Source organism: Saccostrea echinata, unplaced genomic scaffold, assembly GCF_033153115.1.
Source record: "Saccostrea echinata isolate AGI-Se365-2 ecotype Australia unplaced genomic scaffold, CSIRO_AGI_Sech_v1 ptg000022l, whole genome shotgun sequence".
NCBI lineage: Eukaryota > Metazoa > Mollusca > Bivalvia > Ostreida > Ostreidae > Saccostrea > Saccostrea echinata.
In genome coordinates, this window is record NW_026889771.1 from 9,370,853 (window position 1) to 9,387,500 (window position 16,648).

Below are 16,648 nucleotides of genomic sequence, written 5' to 3' on the forward strand. Positions count from 1 at the left end.
GATAATTTTCTTTGGTAAGTATTGTTAATGGCTCAGGTATATAAGATCCAGGGACAGAAACATTCTCAATCCAGCCCATTGGAATTTCACCTAATAGCTACAGCTTTAGCCACTTAAGCTGTTACAAGCATGATTTTAGGAAAATACAAAACTATTGTTTATGGACTAGGAATTAAAGTATTTGTCAAATTCTTTCCAGTTAAGTTAGGTTCCTACCCCTTTAACAGGTCATTCAAGCAAAATTTTGTTTGTCAGCTATAAGATTTAATGCATGACAAAAGTTCACATGGTTCCGTCACATATATTTTAACAGTACTTTTTAGCTGCAAACTTGTTCAAGGTATGGATTAAGCCTTTATTAAGCAGAAAGTGTCTTCTTCCCATCATATTATTTTCAATTTTTGTCTAAATTGAGGAAATTTTGTTATAATTATATTGGTCTCCATCAGGGATCAAAATAATTGATGGCCCGCTGGTCTGGGGCCAGTGGATTTTCAGTCTGGACTAGTACAATGTTGCAGAGGGCATGTGCCCTTTGGGTCAGCATTTTTTTATGCATAATAAAATTCATTAACGGTAGGGCTCATTAGTTAACTTGACAGGACTGTGTGTCCCAACTTCTACTGTTTCTTGTTTTGTTAAGTTGTACTTCTAAGTATCACAATATAAAAAAAATATTACTTTTATTATTATGGTTTTGTCCTTGTCCAGTCTTTTTAAAATCTACTGGCTCAGTGGGACAGTGAAAGTACTAAGCTGACCAGTAAAAATTTAAGGCAATAGCCTGAGTGACCAGTAAACAAAAATAATTATTTTCTAGCCCTTATCTCTTTACCTTGAGGATTGTGAGTATAATGCACTGTCTAGCAATGTCTACATAATAATTCATATTTGTTAAAAGTGTAGGATGAAGTAGAATGGTCTTGCAATCCAGTAAGATAGGGGAAGGGGGTTGCTGTCTTTATTAGTCATTTATCAGTGACCATGCCTGCCCTGTTTCTAGGTAGTGAAGGCATTCTGTATGACTTGTGAGTCTATAAGACACATTAGAAGTTAAATTTTAGAAGTTCTACATGTATATTCCTAGTACATGTAGTTCAGCAACTGGAAGGATCAAGTTTATGGTGTGTAGGCTCCTCAATTATAAAGATTATTTTGGTTAGAAAAGCAATTTAATAGACGCCATTTTCACAGTATTTGTGTTTTTTCATACTCACTTATGTTATAATGCACTCTGCATCAAAATATATGATTAAACCCTTAACAATTATGACCAAATTATGACAAAATGGTACCCCTAACAAGTTAAATGATATATAACACTCCCATGTTCTAGACAATAAAAATATTAAAGATTTACTACCTAAAATATGGGGTATATTTTGCATTATGCTGTTGCAGCTGAAAAATGGCTTTGTTTTCCAGTTTTTGTTTCAAGAGATTTACAATAGAAACTCTTAGTTATAGATGTCAAATCATTGTGAAATTATCCCTCTTTTATATGCAATTTACTGTATGTAAATCAACAAAATATTAGCGAAGAAATGTTTAAATATGTGAAAATGCAGATACGTTATGAAATTTAGTAAAATTCTACTGTTTGAACTTGCAGTTTAAAAAAATATATGTTAATGCATTACTCTTACTTTAGGTTCATTTTAAAATTAGAGTTAAATGATAAATGAAACAATAAAGAAAAGTTTGAGTGGATTCTTCGAAACTTTAGAAAATGACACATTTTCTTCTTACTGGCATAAAAATGTCCCAAAATTCTGTAGTGTCCGCAACACGTGCTTATTCTGGAATGCATTATGAATTATATTTCTTTTATTTTACATGTAAGAGGCCAGTACAGCTACTAATCTATCTACCAAAAAATATCAGACTTTAGCTCAGTGTTGCTTGGAATTCTGGCAAATATATTGTGTTTTGTAGAGTCCGCAACGCTGTAGAGTCCGCAACAGCTTTTTTAAATTCACAGTTTCTTCAAAGAAATGTAACATGATTTCAATTGATCATCACTATAATTGTCCAAATATTCAATACAAATATGTAAGGTTACAAAACTTAGTGGAACTATAACTTCATACTTTGAATAACACCCATAACGACTTGTTTATACATAATATTCAAAATCTTTCAATTGTCAGTCTTATGTTATATATTGAAAGTTAATTTTCATGTGGTATTTAAAACTGAATAAGTGGAAACTAAAGAATATATCAAGATGTTAATTGTTAATTAAGAAGTCTAGTTCTAATTAATACGGTTGTGTTGCGGACACTACAGTAATAACTATATACCACATTCATTTATTATTTTCACTTTTTATTTCATTAAATATTTTTGAAATGTAAAACACTTCTCTGATATTTTGCTCCTTTGATAATACAATTAGTTAACTGGATTAAGATAACAAATGGTGATTTTTGTACAAGATAACACTTCAAACTTACTGGTATATATCCAGGCCGGATAGCCATTTTTGACTAGCCTTTTTTATTTCCCTATAATATAACACCATTTACTGTACATATTGAACAAGTTAGAGATTAAGATTTTCAGTTTACTCCATTAAAACCAAATATGGTGTCATATAGCAATATTTCAATATATTGTAGTGTCCGCAACAATTTCAATACTGAAAAAAATTATGGATGCCTCAGTAAATTCTTTAATTCATTGAATTTATCTATAAAACTATTTGTTATAACTTCCTTAATTGTATTAAAATAAGTAAAATCATAGACATTTTTTAAAACTGCAAAACAATTATACATCAAGAAATAATTAATGGTCCTTGTTATGTGGTTATTTTCATCTCAATAAACCACATTCTGCATCTTTTTATATGGTACATTTTCAAGAGTTGATCCGGTGGTATATAATTCAGCCTAGAAATGAACATTTATCAACAATTATTTTTATAAAAATGACAAAAGATTATTCTTTTGGTTACTTGTAGTGTCTGCAACAAAAATGCTATGCATTTTCAAAGCTAGACAAGATACAAACGAAGATATCCAGGGTGTTATGACAAATGTATTTGAAATTTAGAAGTATTCAATTTAATTTTCACATGATAATTATATAGGTCTTATGTGCGATTGTAAAGGTAGATAAACTTAAAGAAGGGGGATAAATTAGGCAAAAAAATTAGCAAGTCATTAATGTGAATAAAATTTTTGTTTTCAAAGAGAACCATAAGATTTTTCTTTTATTTCACTGCAATTAGGTACATAATTGAAACCCGCAAGAAGTTTGGAATAAATAACTATCTTTAATATTTTATTTTAGACATAACAGGTGTAATGTAGTGTCCGCAACACAAGGTCTCACCCAAAATTTGACTTCGCATAACTTTTTTCGTAAGAATGCTTATATAAAAAAAATTTGGGACTCATTTGCATAGGTATTGTACTTTCTAGAAAACATATCAATAATGTGCTGTTTGACTTTTTATTTTTTGGTCCAAGTGCAACACAATTAGCACAAATACTGTGAAAATGGCGAGAGTTAGAACCTATAAAAATAGAATTCAAGTATGGTGTCAAGGTTATTCTGCTTTTAAGTATTCATTTAATCCTAAATAAGAAAGATTTTTATTTGGCATACCAAGTATTGAAAATGTCAAGATTTCATTTTGATTCACTATGGGGATTAAAAAAAAATTGGATATGAAACATACGTACGTAAGCACTATAAGTGGGACTTTATTCCCTAATAGCTGACCTTTTACAAAAAACAATAACATGATTTAATTGATAGCAAAGATTTCCAATAACAGTATCAATGATTCCAGTATCAGTAACATGGTTTGCCCCCACAACAAGGTTGCTTTAAATCAGCTTGAATAAATTGATACTTTTGCTGCTGTTGAAATGAGAGAGGTGTACTAGAACCAGCCATTTTATAATGACAGGGCAATAGTTTGCTCCAGATATAATGCATCTTAATACCTTAGTTATTCGTTATATTTATATAAAATATATATATATTTGCTGTAAAATAACCCAGGGATAATCTAATATAAAATCTGTTCCTTAATAATTCCTCATAAAACTTGCATATTAAAACATCAATAAGGAAATGGCACATATTTTCTGTCTGTATAACTTCAAAAAAAAAGGGGGGGGGTCAGGAGTAAGTGTTTAAGTATTAAAGTTTTACCCAGTAAATAGGATATATTAAGGGCTGTTGGTCGTGGGTCAGTTGAATGCGGCTTCCCCATTTTATGGGCTGACCGAAACCTGTGGTTTCCAAAGGTTTCGGCCATGTGGCGTTTGCGCCGAGCCATTCAACTGATGCTATAAGTCATTGTGCTGCTGCTGCTTGAAACAAACTTATTTACTTTTGAAAATTTATGCTGCTTTCAACAAATTCACGAAGTGGTCTGCTTTGCTTGCTTAAAACAAACTCAGTTACTGTGCAGAATGTGTACTGCTTTCAACAAATTCATGCATTGCTTTGCTTGCTAAAATAATTATGTTGAGTAATCGCGGTTAACCCGCAACGATAACTCTACATACATGTAAAGTTTATGTAAAAAACATAAAATATAATTGTAAAGTTATTACCGTTCGCGGTATACCCGGAACGGCCATATTTATGCTTATTAATAGTGTATGTATACGCTTTCATGTTGTTTGCTGCTGCTGCTGCTTGTTGTAATTTGGGGTCGCCCTTTATGCTTGGCGACCCCTTGCTGCTTTTAAAAATGCCACGACCAACAATCGCCAATATCATAATAAGCGTTTTTAAAATCATGTTGTATTATTTTCCTCTATATAAATAATATTCTTCTTGCATTTCAGGAGGACTTGATAAAGACAGGATTATTCACTTGCTAATGAGGTATTTGTGACTGAAACTTTAAATTCTAATTGCAATCTTTATGAAAGTTTTATGCTTGGTAGGAAGGAATCGATATAATACTGTATAAGAGAAGATGGATAAATATAACGTTCATTAGATGTCTGCTTGATTAATTTTGTCCGTAGAAGTTCTCGCAGATGACTTTGACAATTAAAGTAATGATGAGCATCTAGTGTAGTGATTGCAACATTCAAAATGACTGGTGTTGCCATCGAAACGGCGAAAGGTCAGATAGGGATGATGTACATTATAATTGCTTGCAGTAGCAAAGTTTCCAGTTGTGTATGTAATTGTTGCTATATTAAATTTGCTGACCTATTCTAGTAAAATTTCATTTATTTTCATTGCACGTACATTTAGCAACGTTTGCTTTTATCCGGGGAACAGGACAGCCGCAGGGTTCGAAATTAGCTCATGTCCGTAAGTCCTAGACTAGTAAAAATTGTGTCGGACTAGTCAAATTCATGTAGCACTAGTCCGTACGGACTAGTGAAAAATCCGACTATAAATTTAATCTTAGTATATTTTTTTTCTCAATGTTTTCTTTCAAATGAATGCCTGTTTAAGCAAAAGTGTCTACAGTTTTATCATTAAAACGATGTAAACAATAACAAGCTTTAGAGAGTTGAAGTTGCTAGCATTACCAGGAATGATTTTGCCAAAAAATTAAAACGACAGATTTTCCCGAGAAGGTGGCCGTCAGGAAGAGGTTAATTGCCATGCATTATTATTGACATTCACAAAATCGTCCTAAATTATTTAAATAGTAAATGTACATGTATTGAAATTTTCTTATGTTTTAAAGCTGTTTTTACAGCCTGCAAGTTCCCAAAATCGTAACATATATATAATGATACATCGTATCTTCAAGCAATAAAAAGTTTATAATTAAATTATTGTTGCAACACATCGGGTAAATGATCACAGATATTAATTTGTAAAGAAACAAATGCAATATACATTATTAGAAAATTATTTAATCACACACAGATCACGGTTATCAAGGTAATTGTCAATCTGTAATATTACGGACATAATTGGTCAGGGGTGAGACTAATACCAGCAATGCCCAAAAATGTCAACCAACCTTTTTCCATTTTTTTTTCTCATTCAGTGATACAATCAATTCATAAAAACATTTATTCACTGTTTTAATTGTTTATTGACACTTTTTGATACTCCCTTTATAGACATTTATGGGGAATTTTTTTTTAAGTATATCACTGCTAAGTTTAAGTATTTGTTTTTTACTGATGTAATCAAAAAAGTATTTATTAGTTTGCAATTTTTTTTCCTGTAGCTACAGATGAATCAGAATTTAATTTTGTATTCAAAAATAATAATTTTATCTCATAAAAATAGAGGGGGGGGGGATTTAAAGTTATAAAGAAGGTTTATCACGTGTATGTTATCATTATCATAAGACAAAAGGTAGACTTGTCAAATGCTTTACGGACTAGTGAAAACTGGAAGTCACTAGTCCGTACGGACTAGTGCTTACAAAAGTTAATTTCGAACCCTGACAGGGGTAGGGGATACTACAGCGAGGAACAAAAGTATTGCTAGTATTGAAACATATCAAATTCATTGATTTCTATTTTACATGAAATTAGGAACATTTGCTTTAAACATTCTTCTTTGTTTTGGTTCAAAGGAATCATGCTTGTATTTGAATTATTTTAATTATTAACAAATACATGTAATCTCGAAAAAGAAAGCTATTCTAAATGCCTTTCACCTTTTCATAAATGTACCCAAACTATAGAAAAATCAATAGGACACACACAAAAGATGCCTCAAAAATTGACAGTTGACGGCTATATATATCACTAACAAAAAATACTATAGTTAATTATAGTTTACTATAATAACTATAGTTAACTATAGTGATAACTTTGACACTATGAAAACTCTAGTTAACTATGGTGATAACTTTGACACTTTGATTTACTATAGTGATCAGTATGAAAACTTTGATTTATTATAGTGATCACTATGAAAACTTTGATTTACTATGGTAAAAACTTTGATTAACTATAGTGATAACTTCGAAAACTTTTATTTACTAAAGTGATAACTATGACACTATAGTGATTACTTTGAAAACTTTGATTTACCATAGTGATCACTATTACACTATAGTGATCACTTTGAAAACTTTGTTTTACTATAGTGATCACTATGACACTTTGATTTACTATAGTTCACTATACATGTAACTATAGTAAACTATAGTTAACTATAGTATTTTTTGTTAGGGTAGCGCCGATTTTAGTTTTAGAAATGTGTAAATAATATATTCGTTCTTTGATCGTGTCTATTGTTTCTTGATAGGAGCAGCATTTATAATGTAGCTGCTGTGTATTACTAAAAACTAGATCTTAAATAAAAATAACAAATCCTTATAAGAATTGATAATGATTGGCGTTTTGAATTTTTTCTCCTTAATTTTTTTTAATTATGCTTTCAGTTAAATACTATATCTAAGAAATGAATTTATTTTGGTTATGCCTAGCAATTTATCAAAAGTAGTCAACTCTAATCAGAGGTAATAATTGTCAAATTTACACTGAAGTCATTGATTTAGTTACTTTTGAAAACTGTATAATCATTACTGTAATCAATTGAATTAAAAACAAAAGTAATTTTAAATCAATCGATTATATTTCAAGGTAATAGAACCCATGCCTTACTGTGGGATTATCAATGTTCGTGGTAAACCAATGTTTCTTGGTTCTCCCTTACCCATGAACTTTCGTCCAGTTATATGTTTGGTTCATTGCATCCTCTGTGTATACGTGGTTAATTCGTGGTTACCCGCGAAATTACGTCCCCACGAACCATTAAAATTTTGATTTCCGCGGACATTGACCCTCCAGGGATAAAAATAATTCCAGAGTGTTAAATGGTAAGAAATGATAAAGAATTAACTAATGGTTAATTTATTGTATTTTACCTTGTTTCTTTAGTAAGACGGGAGTACTACAGTTTAAAATGAATGTATTACATTACCGCTACATTTTCAAAATGGTCTTAACCGGTTACGTTAGCCTAGTGGTTGGCATTTGCTTCTTTCGATTGTTTCGGATGAGAACTTAAAAACCGAGATCCTCTTGTCACCAGTAGTTGGTGGCACGATAAAGAACCCTCGCTGAGTGCCGAGTAAAGGTCTAAATTTGAAGCCCTTCACCGGTATATGTAGACGCGTCTATATTAGTGAAAAATTCTCGAATGGGACGTAAAACAGGATACAATCAATCAATCAGTCTAAATGGTCTTACCGCCAGGTACTCATTACCGATTCAAACTAAGATACATATGTATACGTTATTGCAACAATGCCTCATCTGTTAGCCGGCACATTTATATTTAAAAGGTACAACATGTACATGCATAAGACCTGTTTTTCCTGCTCTCCATGTTATAGGATTTTTGATAGTCTTATCTATGCAAAATTTGTAATCTTTAAACCCGCATTGCCACGATTTGTAAAACTTCTTTATGGAAGCCATGTCGCTCAACTGACTTTGAAATTGTACTTAGAACTACAGGCCGAATGAATTATATTGAATAGAACTGATATGTTCTGTTGCATGCATACTTACGATATATAGCTGGCAGGTATGTTTGTTTATCTCGCGGCAATGAATTGCAATTGCCAATCTTCTTATTGATGCAATGTAGCTGTAATACACGCATGAAATCTAGTTAAAAAAGTAGCGCTAATGAATTGTAACTTACTTGCCTTGCAATGGAGCAGTAATGTTCCTCCCTATAAAATGAGGGAAATGTCGATGCGATTCTAACTTTCCCTTCATACATAGAAAGAAAAAAAAAAGAAAGCCCGTAAAGATTTGAGGTTCTGAACTGTTGACATAATTTTAATAAATAATTTCAGGATTTTTTTATGCCCCTTTTCTGAAAATTTTAAATATCAGCATAGAATTTAATGCAACCCCAAAATACTTTTGGTCTTATTAGAAAAATCTAAGATATAGTTAATCTAAATAAAGGTATACTACGAAAGTCTATTAGGATCAATCTATGGAGAGAAAAAATTAAAAGACGTTATAACGCCTTTCGAAAAGGCGTAATCAAATAGGCGTTATCACGTCTTTTTTCAATACATGACTAACTTAGCCCACCCCTGGGGCTGAAATCTTACCCTCGGGACAAGAATTTCACAATTAAATATAGGGCTTAATTTTCAAAAATAATTTAAACAGATTGTAATTAGATTTCCAGGAAAAAAGATTTTTAAATGCGTAATATATTTTCAATGTTAAACCAACTTACTCCTTCTTTGATGCCAGACACCTCTACCAAGGGTAATGGATTTCACAAATTTGGTTGAAGGCTAATTGCTCATTACACCCATGCAAATAGTTTGCCTGCTTTTTTCCAAGAGGAGAGAAAAATATTTTCAAATTTGACATGAATTTTTAATACATAGCCAGCAAAGCCCCAAGCTGCCCCCCCCCCCCCCTTTCAAAAGCACGGGCCTGCCAAAGGCATAATAATGGCTATTCAAAAGGCATAATAACGCCTTTTAGAAATTTTAAATTTTTTTCTCCGTAAATAGATCCTATAGACTTTCGAAGTATACATAGATAATCTACATGTAGCTTAGCTTTAGAGCTCTACTACAAAAACTAAAAATCCTACAAGTGAAAAAGTACACATTGATTAACAAAATAATTTTTCAACTATCCACTTCAATCATAAAGGGTAATACTACTGACATACTCGAACATTAAATCCATGATGCAAAGTGTCCGCTTTACATATACTAGTACAACATCCGCTCAATACCTGAATGTATTTGACCTTCTATCATAGTGTATACATATATCAATGTCTGCATTATGACATGTTTGATTAGTAGCATGTATAAATAACTTCATTCCATCTGAGCAGGTTCCTGACAGGATACTTCGTCCTATAGATGTTATCATTTTAAATGTAAAATGTAAATAGACGAATACATGTACATGCAATATCTATATATTAGGAATTTAAAAGGTAAAGATAACGAACAGTGTTCATTCTAAAAAATCAACAAACAATACAAATCTGTGAATAGGGCATAACAAACGGAACTCCGGAAAACCCCAGAAGTGGAATCAGATGTCTAGATATAAGCATCCCCTGTGACCGGTGTCGCATAATTTACGTTCCGGATACTTCGCGTTCCGGCCGGAACCTTAAAATCATAATATTGGTTCCGGATTTTACTGTAGGTTTGGTTCCGGCCATGGCTGCAATCTTCGAATCGCGGTATTTCTCAATTATCATCTGCCAGTTTTCATTCTACACTGAACCATAGAAGTAGTTTTTTCCTTGAGGATTAAGCATGGCGCAGCGGCATGCCATTTTCATGTGGCGCAATGTTCTTTTTATAAGGCGTCATGCCCTTTCTGTACAGCCATTTTTAAAAATGAATGAATAAATAGCCCAAGTAAAGATCGTGAAATACGCTTTCTGATACATATACACCGAATAAGATTTGGTCGCATGAAAGGCTTTATTTAATGCATGCAATTTAAGTCTCTTTCTTTATTTAGTGCATGTCAGGTGTGAATTTCTCGCTTGAATGCACGCAGACCCGGTATTTACAGGGTAAAGAGGATAGAACATAAACTAGACTAAGATTACAAAAGCCTAAAAAGAAGCACAATGTCAAAGATAAATTTAATCAGTAAATTTTAATTTTATAATCTGATAAAGTAAAGAATTAAATACAAAATTGTATATGTATTAACAGAGATGCATTCTCTGTTTAAATGATATTACAAGTGTTGCAAATTCCACAATGTCGAGCCTCGAACACATGGCTTCCATTCCTCATACATGTAGATAATATCACTTGGCATGAAAATATGATTTATATTCCATTAGAAATACCGTATAACGGGTATTTTCTGCGGTTGGAATTTTTTGCGATTTAACCCCTAAAAGGTAGCAAATTAATTTCTGCGTTTTCAATTTCTGCGGTTGCATTATACGCAAAATTTTATTTACGGGGTATGATCACTAAACTTTATGAATTATCAGAACCCTGCCATGTTTACGTTTTATAAATTCATTAAGACATATTGATCAAAGGTGCGTGAGAACTGGTATTAAGCTTAATTATAAATTATAAATTAATGCAGTATCATTCCCCCCAAACAACAATAAAAATCTTTATTATAACAATCGTCTTATGCGATCTATTAAAATATTTAAATATATAGATAATGATAATAAATGCATCTAAGCCATATTCTAAAATACACTTACAGTTAATTACCATCAAAATTAATTCGGTGTTTGTATTTTAAGCTAAAACAAACAGCTGCATGAATTAGTACCCTAAAGTTGACGGTTAACAATCACAGGTACCATGTGCATCGAGGCGTAACTAATCCTGTCAGTCGTCTGCATTGGGTGAAATTCACGAGACAATCAAGCTGCATTGTGTATACAAGCGGTTATTATTGTCTCAAGATCAAACACAAGATTGAAAAAAAGTGTTTTAAAAAAAGCTACCATGTGTACCAAGGAGGAGGTTATAACAGCTCCAAAAATTAAAAAAAAGTGTTAGTTAAAATTATCTGAGCCCCCCCCCCCAAAAAAAAAGTTGAGTTTAAATTAGAGCATATGCAAAAATGTAAAATTGTTAATTCATTTTTTTTATCATTTGCAAATTAAAAATAATTATTATTCCAGGTTACAATTTCTGAGAGTAATATCAAACATTTTTGTTTCCTGTTCATTGTATTCTACCTTATAAAAAGATAATAATAAAGTATTTTCAAACATTTTTGTAACTAAGTTGTTTCTGTTCCACTTTATAACGAAGATAAAGCAGCCTGGAACCATAATTATTGTCAGAATTAACATTCCGGGTTACAATTGCGGAGAGTATTTTCAAACATATTTGTTACATGTACTAGGTTGTTTCTTTTCCACTTAATTACGCGTACGAAGAAAAATTAATTTATTACGAATAAAAATTAGATAACGTTCCTGGTTACAATTGCTGTGTATTTTCAAATATTTCTTTTACTAGGTTGTTTCTTTTCCACTTTATTACGAAGATAAAGTAGCCCGGAACTAAAATTATGGTCATAATTAACGTTCCGGGTTACAATTGCTGAGAGTATTTTCAAATATTTCTGTTACTAGGCTGTTTCTTTTCCACTTTATTACAAAGAAAAAGTAGCCCGGAACTAAAATTATGGTCATAATTAACGTTCCGGGTTACATTTGCTGAGAGTATTTTCAAATATCATTGTTAATAGGTTGTTTCTTCTTTTTCTATGTATTTTCAAACATCATTTGTTACTAGGTTGTTTCTTTTCCACTTTATTACGAAGATAAAGTAGCCCGGAACCATAAATAAATAATGTTCCGGGTTACAGTTTCTGATATTGTACTTTTATGTAAATTAGTTTAAACTGATTCGTCGAGAAACATTTGTTAAAAAACACGATTACCCGATGAAGGTGTATTTCTTGTGACAAGACTTTCTCTAGGATACCAACAATTTTGACCTTGACCTTGGAGTTTGAACTATTGAAAAAAATTAACTTTAACCTTGGGCATAACTTTTGACATTTGATGTTAGGGCTTTTATATTTCACATGTATATTTCATGTGACGGGTCCTTTCCTGGGTATCATTGATTTTGACCCTTTGAGTTTGACCCACTTTTTAAAAACTCTAACCTTGGCCATATATAACTTTTGAACGGTTGGTTCTTGGGCTTTCATATTTCACAGGTATTTTCATTGATACAAGTCCTTTTTTGGAAAACAACATTTTGATCTCTTGATCTTGACCTTAGAGTTTAACTTGCACTTTAGAAACTTTACCTTTCACAAAAGACTGCCGTACGGGAGCATCAGTGTTTCACAAACGCATTTTGTTTTTTATTACTTGTCACTTTACCTTTTATTACTTCTCACTTTACCTAATGTGTATACGTTAAAGCGTTTGAACTTTTCTTTGACTATTAATCTAAAACAATTCCAGTATTTAATGTGAGCATGTAATCCTGTCTTTGACACATAATCTTTCAATTTTAGTCTTAAAAGTTTATTAAGGCCACACCAGCCAGGAGCCGCATGTATTGATCAGGTAGACAGTATATTTCGTAGTCAAATTTAATATGAAAATAAAGGCCTAACAACTGGTATAAAATATTTTAGTTAATACGACCGAGTGATAGGTTGAATTTGCTAACAAGGTTATTAGATGATGCGTTTTGTAATGCATTTTAGAGTGAAAATTACCGTAAATCTGGAAATTTTTACGTCGATTTATTTTTGCGAATCTGGGTCAAAAGTCTGTTGACTAATTTTTACGTTTAAAATTTTTGCGAATCGTCATTTGAAATAAAATATAAAAAGCTCTTAAAATTTTCTTAAATGTTTGTAAGTTACGCATGTACATACAATAAATTACGAATAAACATACAATATCAAACTACACCAACGTTCTATAATCAGATAAAAATATTAGAAAAGATAAATCATCCAAAGTGTTGAAAGTTTTCATAACATTTTCATAAATCACACATGTACATAAAATATATATAACGATGTAATCTTTAAGTAATCTTTAGATAAAAACATTTTTTGTTGTTGGTTTATTTTTAAGAAAAATATTTTTGCGAATGCAATGCATGCGCAAATTTACTAAAAATTTATCTACAGCAAAAATTTCCAGATTTACGGTAATTGTTAATGCTTAAGTTTTCATTAGCTTCGTAAATCTTCTATTGATCCTCATAAAATATTAGTATTTCCTTAAGAGGTCTACAATCATCGCTTGAAATTCAAGGCTGATGGCTGCCATCAAGGAATTTATATTTTCTAACACTACACCAGTGTGTGAAATAAGTAACTCCCCTCTCCCTGGCCCCCGTGTGACGGACCCTCCCCCCCCTCCTTCCTTCTTATAGGTAGCTTTGGTAATGTAAAACCTCCGTTTGTTGTTCAGGTTAACTGCTTATTGGTTAACTACCGTCCCAGGCCTTCCGCTCGGGTACATGCATATATAACGAATGAACTACACAATGGGTTTCTTCTCCTTCACCTTTAATGTGAAACCCTACTAAGTGGATCTTTTACAAAATAATGTAAGTAATAAGAAATTAAAAATATATATATGTTTATATTTTTTATAAATTTGAAGAAAAAAAATTATGTTGTATTCAAACTGAAGTGGTTTGTCATGATTTCGAAGACAGATAACACGTGTAGGACAGGACAAAGGCATTATTATGCCCTCTATTTTCGAGGTATAGAGAGCAATATAATGGGGATGTGTAATTCTGAATTACTACCCAAATATTGCATGTTGATTATGTTGACAACAGAAAATCTAGCAAATATATTTTTTCTATGCGGGAAAAAACATATTCAAAGTAATACTCTTTCAAATGTACTATACATACTTTAATGAGGAAGTTAAAAAATGAAATATTTCTTTCAATTTATCTGTTCTAGTCACAAATAAGGCCCTTTAATACAAAGGGTCGTAAAGAAGGCTTACATTAACAAAAAAAATGCGGGTTGTGTGAATTTGGCGTCCTTGGCAGTAGAAAATCAAAGTCACAGGGAAAACTTCTTCCCAAACAAATTCTGGACGATTTAATTGTGGTATCGTTTTAATTCTTCAATACATTTTAAAGTCCTTTAAATGCGAGTTTTGGTGCTCCACTATTCATGCATTTTAATCTTTTACTTATTTATTTGTATTAAAGATCCAATGAATTAATAACTTATTTTAAGTGATAAAAGAAATGGTAAATTGTTTTAAGGATTAATGTCATTGAAAAGTCTGCAAGGATCATAGTTAGCTGCGTCACTGCTACTGCGAATTGTTGATAAAAAATTCGGAATTGATACGTGGGAAGATATTGTACCTTTGGAATGTTGAAGACGCAGAAAACATGATTTTTGTCAGGTACAGGGTAGCGATTGTAGGCTTTTATATTCAATCCGTGAACTCTGACGGAAAATTTCTTTCTAGATCGTTTTTTTTTTTTTTTTTTTTTTTTTGAAAAAAGGGGGATGGGTATGGGAAACATCGCCATTGAACTTTCTCTATATGGCAATCGGCGTAAGAAAAAAAATGAAATGATTTGTGACATTTTAATGAAAGTTTGAAATGGTATTGGAATTTAAAAAAACGCGGGGACTTCTGATGTGATATTGCTATTTGTATTTGGAGACGGGAAAGAGAATGACGAGAACTCGAGATAGGACGTATCATTTACTGATTAAAGATACGCGGAGAAAACATACAGAAACATTTAAGAAACGAACATCGACAAGCTAATGTTAGTATTTTTTAAATTACAAATGTTGACTTAATTTATTCATCAGCCAGGTCTGGAAATTGACATCATTTATTCATCAGTCAAGGTCTTGTCACAGTATGGCTTGATGCCAAAAGGTGGGCGTGACTTAAAAAAACTGTGATTCTTCTGGCAAATACACCACAGCAACATCAAAGCAAAATCTAAATTTACCGCCAGTCCTATGGTACAAATTACTTATAATTATTTGTAATTGTGAACTGGCATTGGAGTCTCGATAAAAGGCTTTACTAGTTTTATAGAGGCCATAAAAGATTGAGAGATTGGACCAAAAATGCGCCCTTATTTAAGAATTTTCATCCAATTTTTGTCCTTCGTTTCTGAAGTTTATGCATACAGTACGTGCTGATTCTTTTAATTGTTGAATTTTGTCATTTTTTTTCCATTCTACATGGCATAGAATCCGGCAGCATTTATGATATTAAGAAGGCCATGTAGAGACATACGTACTTCGCAGCATATTTATTTCGGATATGCTAGTTTTTGTAACGTAATCTACATGCCTGATCCAGACTAAACATAAACACAGACCTACTCAGGCGAGGAACATTTATATTGGTATTTTTAAGCATTGTTACGGCATTTGATAGTAAACAAGGGTGGATTAAAAAAAATTACCACCAAACTGAATTTTTTTTGGAAAAATTCAACTAAGTATAACATATTTTTCATTTATATCATCTTATTGCACATGCATTTTAGTTTAAAATCCTGAAGTGGCAATAGAAGAGACAATTGGATTAAAAAGCTTCAGAATTTTTATTAGTAAAATTTCTTTTGAAAAAAAAAATCATTACACCTTAAAAGACTTTCTAAAATACATAATCACAAGAAATTTTTGTTTTCCATGCTTCAAAATGGTAAAAGGGGTATAAATGATTAAATCTAGACCTTGATTGGGTATCTTCTCTTGTATATGTGACAAAAAATTGGCTTTTTGATTGTTATTTTTCAGTATTTTTTTCAATTCTGGTTTGAAAAGTTTTAATATGAAAAAAATATGAAGCAATAAAATTCCCAAAAATTCACTTTTTTGTCCGTTCAAGTCAGTTCTTTAAATCTAAGCCAAAGAAGAATTTTTATATACGAGTTCTCTTACAAAAAATACTAGATTTTGAAGTGACCCTATGTTATATTATTGTGTTGCACTCCTGACATCTGATATGTATTTTATTTAACATTGTTTTAAAAATTATAACACACAATAACCCATTCTTACTTTGTAAATCAATTTGTCGTTTTGATATTTTTCATTGTTTACGACAGGTTTTTCATATCTTGAAGACCTTAACACATGATTATTTGCAAAGTGTAATGTATATAAATTGTATTTAAAAATACATGTGAAATGATGAAAACTATTCCCTGAATTGACTGTAAAATTTCTGTAATTTGTTGATA

General features: G+C 31.6%; 2 protein-coding genes across 2 annotated transcripts in view; one reads left to right on the forward strand and one right to left on the reverse strand.

The window, feature by feature from the left end:
* LOC133190369 (RNA binding protein fox-1 homolog 2-like) overlaps window positions 1-16,648 on the reverse strand; it is a 443,535-nt gene that overhangs the window by 273,159 nt on the left and 153,728 nt on the right. The gene's annotated exons all lie outside the window — the stretch shown is intronic.
* The window catches only part of LOC133190374 (galactoside alpha-(1,2)-fucosyltransferase 2-like), a 52,481-nt gene continuing 40,645 nt past the window's right edge, over window positions 4,813-16,648 (forward strand). The window contains exon 1 of the mRNA XM_061325978.1: window positions 4,813-4,854. The gene's annotated coding sequence lies outside the window, so the exon portion shown is untranslated. The remainder of the gene's footprint in view (window positions 4,855-16,648) is intronic.